Below are 21,279 nucleotides of genomic sequence, written 5' to 3'. Positions count from 1 at the left end.
TTCATGCATTTGGTTGTTAACATTTGATATAAATACAAAATTTAATGACTTTATTTACGTTCTTCAATAATTAAAAGAATCGTGTTATGTTCTGTTGATTTTAAAAAATTTTATTCGAATAACGAATAAAAAGTATAGATAAACAAAGCATTTGTTATTCATGAGTGACGAATATTTTATTTACTCGCAAAATTTATCCTTTTTTACCATTTTAAGAATATGAATACAAAAGGGATTCACTATCTGTACGTTACTAATAGTAACATAAACATTTGCATATTGTTTCGCGGAGCGTATTGTCTTCTACAAGAGACGATGTAATTATTGCCCGAATATCTGGGCATGATACTCCGCATTTTTAAAGAGTATCTTACAAACTCATTTCACAGAAAATCGTACTTCATTTAAAACATATTTTATTATGAGACGAGAGAAGGCAAAAGTATAAAATTTGAAAATACATGCTGTTTATCGAAATCACTGTAGCTATCTACTATTTGAACATTGAACACTCAACACTGAACTCAAAACGCAACACTTGAAACTCACTCGTCAGAAAATAGAAGCGTTGCTGTCCATAGTTATCAGCACAGTCGTCTGTGGTATATGTACCGCTGTGGATAAAACGAAGATGAGACGTTTTCCGATGAATCATCAACAGAGAATCAGTGTAAATTCGGCTTTACTTGACTAAATTACTGACTGTGTCTAAAACGATCTTTTAAGGTCATTCACTCTTTTCATGTTTGTAACAATGGGCGATGTCACTTTGGAACCGGTGTCTTCGACTATCATATGAATGATCACTTTGAGATTTCCTCATTCATTAACACTAATACGGTTATTGAAAAATTGGATGCGGTGTGCAATCTGCAATCCATTTAGAATTTAAAGGAAATTTGTGCAGCACCGTCCAAAGATGTTGAGTGAGAGGTTCGTTTACCTCTCACTAATGTATACATTTCGAGGAATATAAAAATTATTTAAAAAGTATAATATATATTTACATATATTTATAGAAAAATAAGTTACTCTTTAATATATATATATTAAATAATTAATTAATATATATATTAAAGAGTAACATATATATATAAAATTAAAGTATATTATTATATATGTTATTATATTAACTTATTTATTAACTTATATATTAACTTATATTATATATATATATATATATATGCTTTATTATCCAATTTAATACTTCTTTCTATCACCAAATAGCAGTCTTGAATTTTGCAACATTGATCTGTTCTAACATTTATATAATCTTTACATATTAAATTTACGTTTGCAGCAACTTTAGTGGTATTTTCTCCAAGTTTAAACTTATACAAAAAAGTCATACAAATGTTATCTACATACTCGTATATTACATAAAATTTCTCCTTTAATGTAATTGATAACAATTAATAGTACACAAATATGTTACAAAGTGAATTTATGTTCTAAAGAAATATTTATATCCACTAACTTAATACATAACATAAAGAAGATTTATTTTAGGTGACTTTTTTAAGAATATGTTACTATTTATATGCACATTTTACTGCATGCTATGATTTATAAAATATTTGATTATATTTTATCTGTTAAATATGTTAAAGATTATTTTTAGTCTGTAGATATTTAATTAACTGTATGTATTTTGAAAGTAATAATTTATATGCCACGGAGTCCTAGACAAATAATTTGAAGATTCCATTTCACCTTTTTGTTATCTTTAACTTGGATTTTTAACTTTTTTATGATTACGTTCACAACAGCAAAAGGCTAGTTATTAGAAAACGCAATAGCTACGAATGGCACTAATATTCAGATAATCTGGTTATGGTGATAAGTAAATAATGACAATACATAATGGTAATAAAGGCAAGAAATCATTTATTTGGGGTCAAATATAACATTTATTTGCTTATACTTATTTTAGACTCTCGTAGTATAAATATGTTTGCGCAATAGTAGTATGGTGTATTCTGTGTCTATTATACCTATGAAGAAATATAATACTTAGATATGTTACCAAATGGCAGTACTACATATTTAACAGAAATTTACTCGTTTCATATTTATAGCTGTTGCATTATATTCATTTATACAGAATATACATATATTATATTTAGGACATAACTAGAAGTATACTTAAGTTCGTCGCCCAGCGTGATTCGGCTAAGTTTCCTGCGGGGCCCAAATCCGACCGTCGGTACGCAGAACGTAAATAGAGCGACAAGCAGGAATTCATCGTTTATCGCCTTCGATTCATTTTTTATCCCTTTCGATTCATTGTTTATCGCCTTCGATTCATTATAAAGAAAAGATTATTTATTTCTGAAATGAAGAAAGCGATAGCTATCAAGCTAGAGTATTTTGAGGGATCTCATGGCAGATATCTCAGATCTTTCATTTAGTCGAGAAGCATACTTGTGAGACGTACATCAGTGATTTTTTCATCCTCAAAATGTTCGGTAAACAGCGTGAAAATATATTTGAAAGTGAGGAGAGTAGTGATGACGGAGTCTATAACTATTTTTCGAAGTACCCAGAATCACTCCAAATAAATAAATTAATAAAAAGTATGGTATAATGTGTTTTTAATATTTTTATGTTGTATATCCTATATATAATATCGTATATTTAATTAACTCGAACAAGAAGAGCGTCACCATTCTTTGGTGACAGAGTCCCCACGGAAGTATACTCGTCGCATAGATATGTGCGACGTGGCGACGAACGTGTTTACTGATTATATTGTGAATAGACGAGAGAGAGAGAGAGAGAGAGAGACCCTTCCAAATCTTTCAAAAATCGTTGAACTTTTCTATTATTTTTTAATGACTGGAAATCTGACATAAACTTTCTTCAATTAAAGTTTCAGATCGTTTATTGTATTTCTTCATATTATACGTACAGAATTATTGTTACAAGGAAATTATTGAACCAATCGAGTATACAAAATTAAATTTTTGATTCACGAAATTAACATTCTTAGCAACTTCCTTCGCATAATTACCAATTTGAGTGTATTAGAAAGAAATTTGCCAAGCTACATTACTATAATAGCAGTGCTTAATTAACATTACCTTTCCAGGGTAGTGAAAGTAGAAGAATACGAGTTATTCTGTAGTTCGAGAAATGTCAAGTATAGAGGAATTTTATGGGAAAGCTGCTTTATCCATGGATACAAGTGTCGAGGTTAATGATGTCCGCGTTCTCAAAATTCAAAACAAGTAAAACTGGTTTTGATGAATGACCTGAAGGTTTAATTATCATTCCTGTAACACTTTTGGTATGTTGATTAATCGAAGGGTTTCGAAAAATCTATGTGTGAAAAAATTTTATTTAAATATTTTAAACATGTTAAAAAAATCCTATTTATTATTTTGATTTAACATATTTAATTATGTAAATTCATAAACTATGTAAAATTAATAAATTATGTAAATTTCAAAATTTTATGATTAGTGAAAATTCCTGAATATTTATTTTGATTTTCTTAAATGTTAAGAAATATGTATTTAGATTCTTTAGTAATTTAAATGTTCTAATTTTCTAGTAAATCAATTAATTATATTATATTCGTTATGTATACACGCAGGTATAATAAAATCATAATAAAGTTTTTTTCCAAGAGAACATCTCTCTCTTATTTGAAACGTAATCAAATATTTAAGTCTCCTTGCATATTTACATCAAATTATTAACGTAACTACGTAACAATAGATTCTCAACACTAGAAAGAAGACATTTTGTGAAATGTTATTCTACACAACTGATATTTTTCTAAGACTTGAATTGCTTCAGAAAAGAATAAGTAAGTGTTTTACATCAGAATGTCTTACGTGGTTGCATAGATTTTTTACAAAGACCTCTACCATAAACGATTCTTATAACAATATGTACCAACTTTATTTCTTTCACATAACTTGTAATCCGATTGAGCGCAAGAATAGCTAATTGAAAGTGCGCATTAATCATGAAAGCGCTTAGAGTAACATAACTAGCAATGTATTTTCGTGGACGTATTATAGAGTGTAGCTCTATTTCGAGTTTGGTAGTGACTGCGTCCGAAGTGCCACCCCTACAGTTATATTTAACATCCAAGAGGACTTTAAACACCAAAGTCCTCATGGTAACTGGACGAACATCGCTGTTAAATGTTTCAAGCTTTGTCTTAGAAACCATCGACCGCGTATCTAAATGCGGTCGAATGCTTATGCTCGCTTATAGCTTGACGACGCGATGTCAAGGGCCGCTTAATATAGGTAAGCTTACGAGTTCGATGCACTTTTCGCGTATGCACGAATAAACGCTGTCTGGATTCAGGTATTCGGAAGATTATGCAAACACATATGAGCCAGTCTGTCTGGCTTCTCGGATAAATGAAATCTCTGGATCAACCACGGGTGCGTCTCGTACATTACGCGTGTTTCTTTATGTACAGAGCCAGAATTGTAGGTTTTTGTATGTGAGAGAGATGTTTACGAAGTTTTCGTTTTTAATGTACGTATTGATTTATTAATACGCTGTATGTAGTGAAACGTAAATTTTAAATAAATTTTTTAACAAATTTTACATTGACTAACATTAATTTAACATTAATAATTCGGCACATAGACTGTATTCAAAATCAACATCTTTGTTGTTGAAAATCGTTTAATAATAAAAATATTTAAATACTTCCACGTTATTGCAAATATATAAACAAATATATGTACTTAAAATGAAACTCTTTACTCTAGTTTTGTCTTCTAACCGTCTAATCTTCTAGTCGTATGTTTTAGTTAATTGACTTAGTTAATTTAATGATTTAGTTAGTTCATTGATATTAATGAAGGGAATAGTATATATTAGTATAAATAAAAGAATAGTAACAGAAGTTATTAAATAAATGTTATCGGGTCCAATAATAGCTATTTAAATAACAAAAAGTTATATGCTGCTTCATTTAAAAAAATGAGCGTGGGGACATTTTGGGCTTGAAAGATTAACCGTCAAAACGTTTATTGTACCTTAAGCGATTGATCGTTTGAGCTTGTAACATCAAACGCAAAAGAAGAAGAAGAACTAATGAATGTTGCCATGCAATAATTTCGAAATAATATTAACTTCTTCAACTGAAAATGAAAGTTGCGATATTAATGAATATGTATTTTATTCAATCCCAATTCAATTTTTCATCTAGAAATACTGCAATGAATATTTAGTAGATTAAATTAAATGCAGACTGAACTTTTTTATTTTATTAATTTTCATTTTATTAATTATTATTACTATTAAATTTTTTAATATAACATTTGTAAAAATTTATTATCGAATTTAGTTTTTCTTTAATTTAAGTTTTAATATTATTTTCGGAGAATAAATATTTTAGACCAAAATAATTGTTATTCATCAATAAAGATTTATATTAACAAAATAAATTTTTATCTACGAATTTATATTATAAATACAAGCGTTGTATTAATTGTCAATAAACGATCATGGTGAAACATTCATAGAGAATCAGAGATTTCCTCTAACATTGGATAATGGAGCATAAAATGTTTAGCGCATACAACGGCATGCATTTGATGTTTCCACCGCTGGTTATTTCCATACAGCTTAATTTCAATGAATATTTCTCACGTAATAAGATATTTAACCTAACAGCTATATATTCTCCTAAAATCAGGATGTTCGAAAAATAAAATTAACAAACATCTCGTATGAAGTTTACTAAGGAGTTGTGACGCAAGGTGTGAAGGCCATTAGCATTATTACATGGTATACAAAGAAATGTCGTTCCAAAATATACTATAGAGTCATTACATTTTCCAAGGCATAAAAAATTTTTGTCGTAACTTTACATTAAATTTACTAAATTACAAGAAATATTAAACATTTAAGAAATTGTGCTTTTGAATAATTTATATAATACAGAAGAAGCTACACCATGTATAAAAATAAAGCAAGTATACAGAATATATAATCAAAGGTTACTAATGGATTTCAGAAGCACGGTTAAGTAGAACTATAGCTTATTTGTAGTATGAATAGAATAACATCTGTACGAGTACATACAATTTATATGTAAAATACTATCTGATAAATAATAGTAAAATAGTAATAAATACTAATTATAAGTAAATAATGATAATTAATATAATGTAAAATAGAAATAATTATAATTACCATCATATAATCACCTAAAAAATGCATTTCAATTGTTATTGGACGGAACATACACAAATTCATACCTAGGTATTTCTCTAAAATCTAATATCTAAGCTTTTACAATAAAATGTACTAAATTTTGTGGTTACTTTTATTCATATTGGATCACTTCTTACTTAATCCAAATCCTTTAAGGTACAGAATTAAAATTTTACATAAACGAAGTTAAGTCAATTTCAACTCTAATAAATAAATATTAGAAGTAATAAATAGCTACCATAAAATATTATGTAAAGATTGTGTAATATTATGTAATATGAAATAGCTAGAGCATAAACATGTATGAATCTTTTTTGTAGTACTTGATATATTGTTTTTTCCTTGTTTATTTTAACATTACATAGTTAGGTTTGTTATGAACACGAGTTTCAAACTGAAATTTCTGTGTAATGTAACGTGACCCGCGATGTTTTCGATGTTATCACTTTATAATTCATGACGGTTGCTGTGCCGCCGGCAGGAGACTCAATTTCGTTGTGCTAACGATTTACGATTGAACGTGCAGGTAAAGTTGAAAGTATCAAGGTGCCAGAACACTACGAATATATCCTTATACTTCATAACCAGAGAACCATCTCTCAAAGAACGCAATATTTAAAACAGGACTTTCTCTGAATAATCACATACGTATCTTTAATGGCTCACGATCAGATCTGTTGATTTTTTTTAGTTTGAAATGATAAATGTCGATTTTGAGATTTTTCTCGGAGATATCTTAGATTTATACAGGTACATGTAACTAAAAATGATCGTGTTGAATTTGAGATTTTTAGTAACTCTAATTTGTGAAATTTTGTTTACATTACTAAAACTTCTTTACATTCAACAAAGATGTCTGCATGTGAAAAAGATATTGTAATTTATTATAGTTAGTTTAGTTTATTATAGTACAATTCCGTTCATTCGACGTTTTGTTATATTTAGTTTTATTAGTTTTGTTTCCTTACTTTTGGGATGCAAGATCACAACTAAAAACTATTCGCACGATGTAATTAGCTTAGAAACTATAATTTTTACATGTTGCTACTTATATTCACATTACGTGGAAGTGAAGACAGAGATCATGAAACATGTTATCAGAAGAAGGTTGCACGCACAATAGAAATTGACCGTGCCGATTCAATCACTCTTAACACGCATTAATGTATTTTTCGTGATCTGTAAAGTAATGTGATTTATGAAGTAAAAGATATTTCATTTAATATAGAGGTATTAATTTACTGTGTAGAATATGAAAAATTGTTTCATATACGTATTAAATGATTTTATGAAGTTAAATTCACCATCTTCGTCAAATAATGAGGGAATAAAACTTCTATCGTTATACCATACTTCATTTTGGATGAATCTTCATTCGCACAATATTTCCATAATTAACTTCTTATTTTTAATTCGTTACGTTAATGACATTCACAATTTTAAAGTGAATAAAATGAAAGACATAAATTTATCAAAATAAAAGAAGTAATTCAATTTACAAGAAGTTATTATTTCATTATGAGATTACTATTTAACGTATTACAGGGGGGTGGAGACTATAAAATTTAAATGAAATTTATCTACTGAAGAAATTGTAAATTATTGAATTGAACAACAATCAAGACTGTTTGTTCTTTATTATTATATCGCTGGTAATTAATCTATATATTTATACCAATTATATGTAGTATGTATAAGTGCTGTGATCAAAAAAATATCATTTGCCTTATTGGTATAATTACATAATTAAAGAGCACAACCACAATGCATATTTGGAACACACTTTTTCCTATACACGTTACCGCACTTCGGTCTTAGCTTCCAAAATACGTACGTATTTGCAAAAAGCTGCCGGTACCATTACAGTGAATTCTATCTACAATTGTGCGTGACAGCATATGAGTTAGTATCGGTTGCCGGGCGGATAAAATGTCACCTTTCCTAAACCTAATTTTTATCTGTTATCTATAGTTTATATAGTTTTACATTTATTTATATTTATTTATATAGTTTTGAATTAGGTGGCATTTTATCCCGCCATCGTGCCATGACGTGGCTGACAACCAATACTAACGCATACATTATCATAACAAAATTCACTGTAGCGATATCGAATGGTTTTGCCAAATTTCTCGAATATTAAAAGTATCTAGCAGTAACATACAAAGGAAAAAGTTCAAAATGTTGATTTCTACAACGTATTAAAAAAAAAAAAATTATCGAAATGCAAGATGACGGCAGTTAAAATAATTAGCCGAATTTGTTGTGTTCTAATAATCTATAATAGTATTTTAATTCTATACTTATAAAATATTCCTCTTTGCTTGGAAATATTCCTATATATATATATTTTTTTTTAAAAACGTTTTGTAATCTATCTTGCTAGACATCTGAGATTTTCAGTTCATAATGCGAGGACTCTTGTGGTATTTGGTTACATTAAATAGAAATATAAACGCTTAATGCAAATTGTCGGTGCAATCAACGCGCGCTCAGGAAACCTGTTATTTCTGTTGAAGATACAAGGAGACAGCAAAGGCTTCACAGGCTTCGTAAGCGATACGAAAGAACGAAACCGAGACTTTGCTTGAGTAAGCCTGAATAAACCTTGAGACAACCGGCCAAAACCCTTCTCTCGTTTTCTGTTTCTCCTCTTTCTCCCGTACCTACCTTTCGTTCCGAGTGTCGTCGTCTCTCTTCATCTGGTCATACCTCCTCCAGTCTGACACGGATCAACCATGGTGTTCTGGATTTCGTTTCCTGCTTACGCCAGATTCTCGGATAAACTTGAGATTTCTTGAACGACACAAATTGCTGCGAATCGTTAGACGCGTATTTTACTTAAATAAAAGCAATATAAAAGGATATTTCGCCTATCTTATACCTGTATTTATGCTTTGCACTTGCAGAGAATTGCTTGATTGTTCTAAAATCTAGAAAAAGAAATACAGCAGAATCCTGATTATCATAATACCGATTAAACATTTCACAATTGATATTGTGCATACACAATATTAATACCTTTATGTTTTACTAACTAACTAAATAAATGTATTTGTTTTCTGTTAAACTGGCTTCAAATGTTAGTACGTTACGTGTTTATGTGTACAGAAGTATTGGAAAAACTTGTGTTACTATTGCTAATAGTTAACAAAAGATCATTCTTCCCCGGAAGCTAACAAAATTGATTAATTCAAAATTTCTTTTGTTTTTTGTAAGAAAGATTAGGAAACAAGGATAAAAACTAAAAGAACAAGAATCTTCTATTTCAAAGGTTTTCTTTCTGTTTAACACTAATAATTATGAAATAGTTTAAAATAAAAGATCGTCTCTTATGTGAAAACGTTGAATTCTATGAAAGTTATTGGATTATTCCAACGTTTATCATGATTGGTTGAAATAATCAAAATTCCACTATAAAGAGATTTTGTATGAGGACTCAATGATGTTTATTAAAAATAAACTTTGATTTACTTTTGAAACTGAAAAAGAATGGTTTTGAATAAATTGAAAATTTTGTTTCGTTTTTTGGGCTAAAAAGAATTATAATGTTTTTATAGTTATTACGAGAGATACTATTGAATTTGGAATCAATGTCTACTGTATATGTCTCTTGCTTTTATTAAGAAATAGATATTTTTATAATTTTTATCGAGAAAAAGAACATTTTTCTTCGAATTATAAAATATTCATATGTGGTATGCTTATTGTACTATTCAATTTGGAGTATAATAGATGTTTTTATTAAAACTACCTCAGAAATCTTTAGAGTTGAAAACACATATTAGTAGTATTATTAAAATAATAATTGTCGTGTGAGAACTTTGGATTGAAAATTATAATTGTTTCAGGAATTTCTCTTATTATTTGTTTGCTGGTATAATGTTTCAACAAAGCTTCCGGAATATTAATTGAAGTGAATATCAATCTTTAACTTAGGATTTCAATTTTGGAGATTTTAATGTTTATAATATCCCTTTCTATCAAAATGTATTATATGATATACATATGACGATTTACTTTATGGGAATTTCCTTATTTTTTTGGTTATAATTATTCTTTATTTAAATGTACAATACATTACTATATTAAAAATAAACAATCTGTTGATGATTATTGTCGATCTCAAACGACGCAAAAACATCTGATAAACAAATTCCAATATGAAACTGTTCTTTTTGAATATAATATTGATCAGCTACTGCTTTCTCGTTTTCTTTCAATCGATATTTTGTTAATGTCGTTAAAAAAATTTGTTTTACAACTGCGTTACAATATTCCTACACACAACCCAATTTATTTTCCAAAAAATGATTACATAGTCTTTTTTCTACCATCTACAAGAAGGAACCTATCTACGTAAAAAATGGAACAATGTATCAATATTCTTTTACTATAAGTTACAGATCATTATAACAAGTATTGATTAGAATATCAACAATTAACAATTATATCAACAAGTAACGATTTTATAAAGTTTGCTCTCTATTTTTCACAAATGTTATATAAATAACTTTCTAACCAAATATGTCAACAGAAACCAAGAATACATGGCAATTAATACACAGACACCTACTATACAGAAAGTCACATAAATTAGAAAATACAAATAATTTAATGTACCATACTATCGGTTAGATTAGGATAGAAACATCGATTAAGACAGCAGTCCTCGACAGTGCGAAGACAAAGAAGTGCGCACGCTGCGATACGGCGCATTCGGCTTGCAGCATTTTATCTAAAATTCGCGATACAGGCACGCCAGCGGTTAATTGGGTGAAAGCGATGCGAACGACCGGACGACGAAATTAATTAAGCGATTAACTTAGGTAGGTCGCGAGACTTCGTTAAGAGGTTAAGTTTCGAAATTGGGGACAACCGAACCGAGGTCAGAGTTCCTAGCTCGAAAGTGACATGTAACTATGTATCGTACGCCCACGCCTGATATTATAATTTAAGACGCAAAAAATATATTTGGTGGGATGTTGTGTTGCAATTGTGTGTGCTCATATTGATCAGCGAGCGATGCGAGAAAAAAATTAGCACAAGGACGCTGTGATTTATCGACACTTAGTCGCGAGACCGATACGTTCGCGAATAGAGATGACATAAATAAGAATTATCAGGGTAACTTTGATCAAGTGAATCCTACTTTCGGATTGCTTGGTGTGTTAGTTGAAGGAGGAGTTTTATAAATATTTTAATTTTTTTTAAATATGTACTCACTTATGTTATACACAGATAATTAAAATTATTTCAATAAAAGTAAACATTATTAAACATTTTTGCATATTTCGCATATAATATGCATCTTGTTCATTTTTAATTTTTTAAATTTCACATAAATTTCACATAAGTATCTTCAGTGTTGTAATTATAAAAAATTTGATATCACGGTCATATTGGCTGGTTTGGTAGTCATATTGTTAATTAAACGGATGAAGGTAATTTTCACATTTTAACTCAATCAAAAGGAGAAATAACGAAAAGCTGATCATTATGTTTCATGTTGATATCATGCAACTTTTGTTTGTAACGAACATTTCTTTGAATAGCAAGTATTCGAGTAATTTGAAGTTGTCAAACTCAATGATCATGACAAGTTTGGCTTAGAGGGAGATTATTATTATAGTATATCTTATACTATAGAAGCCATTAATCAGCTTTATCGTATAAATTAGAAATCCGAAATTATAATTAAATATGGTATGTATAAAACTAAGTAATCTTGTTGAAATTGTTATAGTAAAAGTACTATAATATTGAAATATTGATGGATGCTATAATATTTGAAAGCTCTTGAGGTAGTATAAAAGTTCCAATGCAATAAATTTGCTAAAATTTCCTAATTTCAAAACGTATAAAAACACAGGAAAGAAAAAAATGATTTGCTTTGTTATCAATTAGTTTACATCTGATCCTCAATTTTTTTTCGTATCGTATTATTGACTTTATAACTTTTTAAAATATGTTTGTGTCACAAATTGAAGTAATAATATGAATAATAAGGTATAAATATAATAAACTTTTATACACACACACAAACACACAGAATCTTTTATTTGGAGTCATACGTATATGAATTTACTATTGTAGAATGATATCTAGTCTTGGTTTTTTGAAATACATTTTGTTATAGTAACTGATATACGTAAAGAATTCCGAGCCTATGTAACATTACAAGCCATTAATCGTTCAACACGTCAACGCAAATATGTCCTCGACCAACACGAGTAAAAGTAGCCATTTATACCTCTCACATGGCAAAAAAGTGAATAAACGGTCAGTTTCCCTTTTAAAATTATTGATTGAAATATTTGTTTATAGTTGGGACTTTAAGATATTTATAATATACTATGTGTAATGTTTGCATATGAAGTAGACATCAAAATTCTTTGAAACAGTTCCTTCGTTTGATTGCAGTACTTTACTTGCGTTTCAAAATATTAATGTATTATATAGCCTATAATTTTAAATTTCGCCGTATATTTGTTAAAATATATTAAGCGAAAATTATTGTCGTGTTAATAGTATCGATGGAGAATGAAAATACATACTTGTATTACGCTCATTACAGCAAATTAAAATTAATGTGTAATTGATTGATTTAAACATTATAATCCACAAAAAATCGTATATTTTATTGTATCATATATTAATCGCATATTTATTTATTATTATATAAAAATCTTCGGGTGTCTATAATATAAAATTATATTCAACTTATATTACATATATTTTTCGATAACAACTCATAATTTGCAGAATAATACTAAAGTTGAATATATGATACTATACAATTTTCTATTTAGTATTCATGTTTATATTTGATTATATTATATTTATATTATATTTATATTTATCATATACATAGTTGCTAATACAGTCATTAATAAATAATATAATTTTTCAGAATGAATATTTTTCATAGCAAAAAATTTAAACTTATTATAGTTTTCTGTTCAACGAATATACGAACACTGCAATTTATTGTATATGATTTCCAATAAATTAGTTTTTTATTATATTCATTTTTACATTCATTCTTATATTGATTTTCTTCTAATGTAATCTACATACATATTGTATAAAATAACAACCAAAAGAGAGTTAGTTGTAATTGCTACTTAATGGCCAATTTTATGATCCAATTTATTGTTAGTGCACATATAAGAATGGTTATAATATTTTATGCTTCGGAAACAAGGAAACAGCTTGCAAAAATAAAAAATTGAACAGCTCGACTTTCCTCAACTCCTTTTATTAGCGAGATAAATTTAATCATTTTTTGCGCAAAGAAGCCCCTTTCTTTCGAAAGCACGTAGTCTCTTCGACACTAGATATTTTCTTTAACAGCGTTGTATGGTTTCCTGCAGTATCTGAACCCTTGTAACGGTGAAACAATCACTCTGATAATCGAATCTTACTTTGTAACTGTTCTATAACTCTCCATGTTCACGTACTGTAAAAAAGTAATACAATTCTTAATTTTGCTGCATTCTTTCGTTCATATTCAACCCAACTGCATATTTCTAACTTTAATATCTTCAGCATGAAATATAAAAACATATTATCAATATATGTATATGTTTCAATCTTATGGTAAAAGTTTTACTAATACAATAAAAATTATCCTTGTTTGTTAAAGTGTTAAAAGCAATGTTGAAATATAAAAATTTGAGAATCGAGACAGGGTTTTGAGTGAAAATTTTAATAAAGTATATATATATGGTATATAAGTTTAACTAATTGGAAATGAAGTTATCCAAAAAATGTTCATTTGGTATATAGGGAGTGGGGTATTATATAATTTGTTTTTAGGTGTAGTGGCGAAAGAGATATCAAAGTCCAGTTAATTTTTTTTAATGATACCCTGTATTTGTTTTAGTTATATTATGATAGCGTTTGTTGAAACGGGCACAATGATAAATTCAAACGCAATCAACAGAATCAAAGATCAACGCAAATCGCTAGCTAAAGGTTACGTAATTGCACCGAGTAGCTGTATCAAATAATGACAATTAGGCTATGCAATATAAATAAAGACCGACCTTCTTATTTTCTCTTATACTTCTTATGTATATGTACCTTCTCCATAACTCTGCTACATATGTATGTATTTATATTCGTACCAGATCGATTCTTCCATTTTTTACCAAATATTCCTTCTGTGAAAATAATGTAAATATAGTGTAAAATTATACAGAAATGGATTTTAATTTTCACTTACCACTATTTATCATGTTATGTAATTATCTTCCAACATGTGCATCATTATTAAAAGAACTCGTGTTTATCCATTCCAAAAATATTTTTTTATCACTTTTTAGTATGTTGTCCGTTTAAACTCTACTATGGTAATAGTAAGCATAAAATTAAAGTGACATTTGATAATTATTTACAAAGTGAGCGACCTAATTTCCATGACTTTAAAATATGTTGTTAAGGTCAACATTCTGAATAACTTTTCCCCATACACGTTATCGTCGTTCGACGTTAATTTTCGAGATATTCTCTCTCAAAAATCTTCTGTTCAATTTTCGTTACGATTACATTTCATTCTGGCATAGACGAACGCTTCACGACATCCGTATATTTGTATAACTCAATTGATATTTATATAATCCAACTTACGTTCGATAATCATTTTCAACTTATATAAGAAAGAAAAAAAAATGGATTAGGTTAGAATATCTGTTAGATATTATTAATTAATTATTCGGCTGTTAGGAAGCGGCCGATAACGCTACTGTGAAATAAGTTAAGATATTAGATAACAAGACAGATCAATTCATATTAATTCAATTATAATACAATAATGTGCAACTTTATTATTATAATACAATTCATATTAAACTTTATATTATATAATTGTTACTTGAAATTGTAAATATTACATTGGAAAAAGGGACGACTAATCGATTATCAAAATCAGATATACTGTCTTTGAAACAGAAACTTTTCCGAATATCTCGGAAACTAAAGCCGACCGACCCGTAATATGTATAAGGAAAAGTTGTCCAGGATGTTGACCTTGAACAACATGTTTCAACGTCATTGAAATCGGTAAGATCGTCCCCTTTGTAAATAATTATCTGAAATTTATGTTGAAATAAATTATTATTTTTATAGTTCGAATATTGTATTATTGCTTTTGTCAACAATTTAATGAAACGTATTAAATAAAAGTACAAATTTTCCATTTTATTATGCTGCTGAATACGACCTACTAACATATTTTTGTATGATCCGTAGTAGATGTTTTCTCTAAAAATGAACATTTATGTACGTGAAACGGTCGCATTGTTTTATTTGTTATTTGGTTTCACATTTTATCAATATAATCATGACATTCGTCTCTCATTAGAGTGTTAGTGAAATTTCAAGATGTTTTGTATAGCACAAATAACATAGTTCATAAAAGACTTTTACAAATGTTCAAATATTTTCGTAAGCCACTGTACGTACTAGCGAATGTAACCAAGATAACCATTCACCATTGTCTCACCATCTCTTTTATATTATACCATATACTTATATTATACCATAAAACATAACTACTAAATACCAATATAACTCTAACAGACAAGTAATAATAGATAAAGAAAATTCTAAAAACCATTAGAAGAAACAAGTTACATGCTTTCTATCAACGAAAGATTAAACAAAGTCAGGGTTCGATATAGAAAGCGCCATTGTCAATGTGAAACGAATGGATAGTGCATTTAACCTATAGTGTTTCCGTTATTTGAAAATTGGTCTATCCTCCATCGCGATACGTAGGCGTTTGCACCTATCTGGGCTACACCTACATTGACAATGCATGAACGTTGGTAAAAAACGAAATAGATAATGGTAGAACGGTCGACATTTCCTGCGCGCCGGTCGTCGCACTGAATTTTTATTTCAACGAGTTTTCGTCCGTACGCCTTGCCACACCGCTGTATCGGCGGAAACAATGTTTGTCATGGTAGCAACGACTTCCTTCCGCGATTTATTTCACTCCTGGTAACAAAGCAAACCGTTGATCTGGAAGGCACGGTACATCTATAGCTACTTACAAACTATCTCGACATATTTATAGATGCTGTTCAGACTTGAAAATATGGCAGCCATGATGAATGTGCATACTTGATTAGGGTTGTTTGTTGTGTAGTGGTACGTAGAGTGTAGGATGGAGTGGTATGATATCACGTTATTTAGTTTAGTATAGAATATAATTAAGTTTTAGTTTTTTGGAAACTGCTTTCACTTTGTTTTCTTGAGAATATTAGATTCTTTTTTAAAACGTTCATAATTGTTAAAAGTCTTAAAATAAATCAATCTTTTTTGAAAATCCAAAAACTTAATATACGATTTCAATTAATTGCTTAATAATCTATTATAGTGGCCAATGTGATTATAAGTATCAGTTTAAACAGAAACGAAAAGTATAGAGTAAAATTATTACTACTAATAATCGCAACGATTTAAAAACATTTAAATAAACTGTATATGAACTTCACAGATAGCTTGCTACTAATGTATCTAGTCGTAGACAAAAATTTTTGATACTTTTTATCATCTGAAAAACTCTGAAAACGTATTTACGTAATAAAAATATTTGTTATAATTATTTCAAAAGCTTCATCATATGATAAATGATATTATATGAAAAAGTTAATCGATTTCTATTAGAAAATTCAAAATAAAGAAATTGGGTAATGTTTATTCATAATATAACCTTACTTTATTAAAAGACATGATTTACTGTAGTTCCAAATTGCAAATGAAAAGATAAAATTGCATAATGTAAAAGGGGCAGTTATTATAAATATAAATAAACGTGAAATAGTATCGCATTCTTCAAGCAAACTATTGGTACGTTTGGTTTCAATGGAAAAAGCCGCAAATTTACCACATTCAGGAATAAAATTTTATTCTTTCCACAGGCGTGTTCCTGGCTTCTTTTTCGTTTTCAGTTTAAATTCAACAAATGCATCCTGTTGTAAAAGCTAAAAATTCCAGAGTTACAATTCAATTATTTTCCAATTCTGGCAATTGGTCCTGTGTATCGATTTTTCGCGGATATATACGCGATTACAAACCTGTACAGTTCATCCTATAACAAGTCAGGGAAACAAGGAACGGAAAGGAAATAGTATAGTAAATAGTATAAATCAACGTTTTGACTGCATTCGTTGAAATAGCTTGGATCAAGCGGTATGAAACGACGGCGTATGAAAATCGGATTTATTGCGAATTTATCGCATTGGTTGTTTTAAATCAGTCTCAAGTTGTATTAATATTCACTTTTGATTACTCTTGTTAATTAGAAGAACAAATCATGTGCTCACAAATTTCAGAAATTTATACATTGAAAAATTTATTTTTGCAAACTGTATACTTCTGCAAGCTTTTTATATTTTTAAAATGCATGTCTCTGAGATTCCACTCGTAATAAAATTTATATGTATTTTTTAATAAATATTTCTCTTAATTGTTTTATTCTAATGTCACAAATTATTTGTTATTTTTTTCGGATATATATGTATCATTGCAATATTTGGACAGATTACATGGTAAATACTTTATAAACGTACACTGTTAAATTTTACTTAAGGTTCGGTACTTTTTAAGCCAAATCACTAATATATTCGTATCCTGTTCTAAATATACTAACTATCTTCATATCTTTTGCTTGTTCATATTTTTAATTATAAACGATCTTATCTTTATTCATTTTTATCAATTTATCCAACCATCTAAAATGCCAGATCTGCTTATGAAACTTGTATTGTAGTCAATTGTCATACTATCAGTCATATTCGACAATCCATCAATTCTGATAATTTTCTAACCGTTTTGTTTTCAAAGATATTCTAACTTCACAATAAACAGTATCTTTCAGTATTTATCTAACACACTTCTACCTCGTACATGAAATTACTTGAACACTTACCACTGGAAAATTTTATATCCATACACTGTATATACGTATATGTGTTTTATATAAAATATTTTGAAATAGCATTGTGATGAGACGCTACTTTCATGATTATATTAGTAAAATTTAAGAGCAATTTGAAAATATATCCAAAAAATACAACATATTTATTGCAAACATTTATTTAGTAAAGTGGTAGAATACGGCATAAAGAACCATTTTAGGCATGTGAATGTTAAAAATGTTTCTACTGAATATTGAGGTTTATCGATCTAATGGATAATTGGCTGTTCAAATGTTTTGTGATCTCAGCGAAATATGTACTTGATCTAAATATTTTGTAGTTTCTATGCACATTTTCAGATTTGTTTTATATTTTATCGATATGTCCATGATAATCGAGTATCATGACAGCGCTAATGAAATCTCAAAATATTTCGTATAATACACATAACATATTTCACACAATACAAGTTCGAATGCTTTCGTGAGCCTGTATATTTATACCTGACTAAATTTCCCCAAATATTGTAAAACTTTACATTAACGTTCCCTATTGCCAAATGGCTACGCTAATAACCAAAATACGAGAACGAGAAAAGAAAGAAAAAAGAAGGAAAGGAAAAGATTTGCCCGTTGACTAAGCAACGATTGACAGTTTCTTCTACTCTCGGGCGAAAGTTGAGCAAAGCGAGGTGAAGGCACGAAGGAAGAATTGCCATGAGTGAGCAAGCAGGCCCCAAGCTCCATCTGCCCACGTATTCGACGTGTACTCGTATATGTACATCGCATACGTGGACCGCGTTCACGGGTACCTGCATGTATGGAACCGCGGTAACCCATGAATGATATTATGCCTTGCGGTTGCTTCACACCAAGCTCGATCTCATCGTATTATCGTCACCTTCTGAAAACCGGACCGGAGTACCGGTGACCCGTCCTTCTCTTTTCCCTTTTAGGCTGAGAGATTGGGTAATACATATAGTAATCGAAACCGTTTTCTTCGAGAACGCCATGACTTTATCCGGAATTCCTTCCTTTGACCTCCTTGAACGAAACTCGAGACTTTAATCATCAAGTGGGAAGGCGTGGTGATATTCCCAACGAGTTAAGGCGGATTTGACAAATTGAACGCTTTTCGAGTTGTGTATCTTGAATTAATGTCTCCTTCTGCTAACGCGAATGGTAATTTAGACAAACTTGACGATTACTTGATTCAATGTTTTAATATAAGATTGTCAGAGAAAGGACGTATATTGAAATCTAAGTGTTAACGCTGCAATTTTGTTACGTTTTATATGTTAATTTTTAAGTTTTGATAGTTATTACTAATAACTTATTAGTAGGCTGTGAATGTTTATGTAAATTTACATTTTTATATAGAATCTAAATAGAGATTCGTATTCTATTTTATTTTGTATATTTTACATATTTCTTTCTATATTATGTACATCCCATATATTTTCTAACATTTGAATTTCCCATAAATACGTAAATATTATTAGACTGCGGATATTTATGCAAATTTTATTTTTATAAACACGACTGACTAAGTTACTAAATGTGAATTATTTTTACTTATTTTTGTGTATTATATGCACCATGTACTGTTTTGCATCTTTAAATTTTGTATAAATGTATAAAAGTCCGAAATCTAATTACTGTAGTTTGTTTCTGTTGTGTATGTCTTGCAAAGAAATATTTTGGTTAGAGGTAAATAATAATGTATAATACATACTTAAATTAGTTAGTATTAGTTAGATTAGTAGAAAATAGCAGTAAATCAGAGATATTATCTATGATAGAATGGATGATTTTTAAATCTTACTAGATCTTATATTTATATGATATTTGAACTTTCTTAATAAGTAGTTTCATGTTATCCATTGTATATTAGTATTTATTTCATTACTTAATTGTTGAAACAAAAATTGACTGACATTTTAATTGGTTGATTTTGAAATATTACGATCCACATTATACAATTCTTTGCCTGTCTTATTCTGTAATTCGAAGCTAGTGAAATATAACCGAAATGCATGAAATATAAAATAAGGATCAGGTTTGTGCACATTACGTCCCACAAAATCGTTCCAGAAGTAAAGAAAGACTCGGTTATCGTAGTTGCGATAGCGTACCTTTCCTTATCGATCGATTTCAGAGTATTAGTATTACCAAAAGTAAACCACGATAAGAAAGTTTATCAAAGTTCTTTCACTGATGAGAGCGGTATGTAGGAACTAGGATTAAGATCAATGATGACTTTTACAGTTCCTCGGTAAATAAGAAATATAATTGATTGAAATTATTTACATCCCATCGGTCTCGTTCTCCAAATTACCAATGTTTTCTCGCTACAAATCACAGATCACAATGTTTAGGGTAAACAAAACAAAAGTTTTTAACAATGTTTCGTGGGATATAATTATACAAAGTTAATTATGAAAAGTTAATTATGAAAAGCATAATTGTGCAAATAAATAAATGAAGGGACTAATTATTGAGAGTAATGAAGAGTCGAATACTAAAGGCAGCGAAGTGACCAACGATGATGTAAAGGAGAGAAAACACTCAAACACTCCAGATACTTACTAAATATAACAAAATTTTGGTGTTGTCAATTGCATACAATAGTATGCGCAGAATGTTGTATGTGTAGAAGTGTTGTTGTTTGTACGACAAAAGGAAAAAAGAAAGAAGAAAAAGAGGTCTGTTACGTATACATTCTTAATGTCTGGTGCAAACGAGCAGTATTTTAAAACGCAGTGGCAAATTATCGCGGCGATGACGCTGCAGCAAACTGCTCGTCTGCGCCTTGCCTAAGACATATGCATAATGGAGATTAGTTAAATCATACAGACGTTCGCATGACATTATGTAAATTTAGTAAAATAAAGCAAGTCAGTTATACTCTATTCAGCGAGAAAAGTCAGCAGATGTAACCAGACGAACGCTACCAGGACAGGAGCGTATTCACAACTTTCAGTTGCTGTAACACTTTCTACACGGAATTCTTAAAGTGAGTGTAATTGACAGAAAAGTTTTATTAACTGCTTTTATATATAAAACAAATAATACAATAAATAATATATTTTCAACCATTTTAAGCAACTTTTCGTAAGAAGTGGGTGTTTAGTATTACTTGATTAATTTTTCTG

The 21,279-nt window shown here is 29.3% G+C and overlaps 1 protein-coding gene and 1 long non-coding RNA gene across 4 annotated transcripts in view; one reads left to right on the top strand and one right to left on the bottom strand.

The window, feature by feature from the left end:
* Gukh (NHS actin remodeling regulator GUK-holder) overlaps positions 1-21,279 on the top strand; it is a 196,397-nt gene that overhangs the window by 91,199 nt on the left and 83,919 nt on the right. Inside the window, exon 1 of one of the 3 annotated variants that reach the window (XM_072014516.1) lies at positions 21,029-21,140. The exons of the other annotated variants lie outside the window; for them this stretch is intronic. The gene's annotated coding sequence lies outside the window, so the exon portion shown is untranslated. Of the gene's footprint in view, positions 1-21,028; positions 21,141-21,279 lie in introns of those variants that run through there. 3 annotated transcript variants of the gene reach the window in all.
* On the bottom strand, positions 15,475-20,894 carry LOC139993334 (uncharacterized). The gene is made up of 2 exons (XR_011801362.1): positions 20,714-20,894; positions 15,475-16,224 (listed from the first exon to the last, which is right to left on the bottom strand). It is a non-coding gene; the product is annotated as an uncharacterized lncRNA (long non-coding RNA).

This window comes from Bombus fervidus, chromosome 2 (genome assembly GCF_041682495.2).
Source record: "Bombus fervidus isolate BK054 chromosome 2, iyBomFerv1, whole genome shotgun sequence".
Classification (NCBI taxonomy): Eukaryota; Metazoa; Arthropoda; class Insecta; order Hymenoptera; family Apidae; genus Bombus; species Bombus fervidus.
This window is presented reverse-complemented; position numbering and strand designations above follow the sequence as displayed.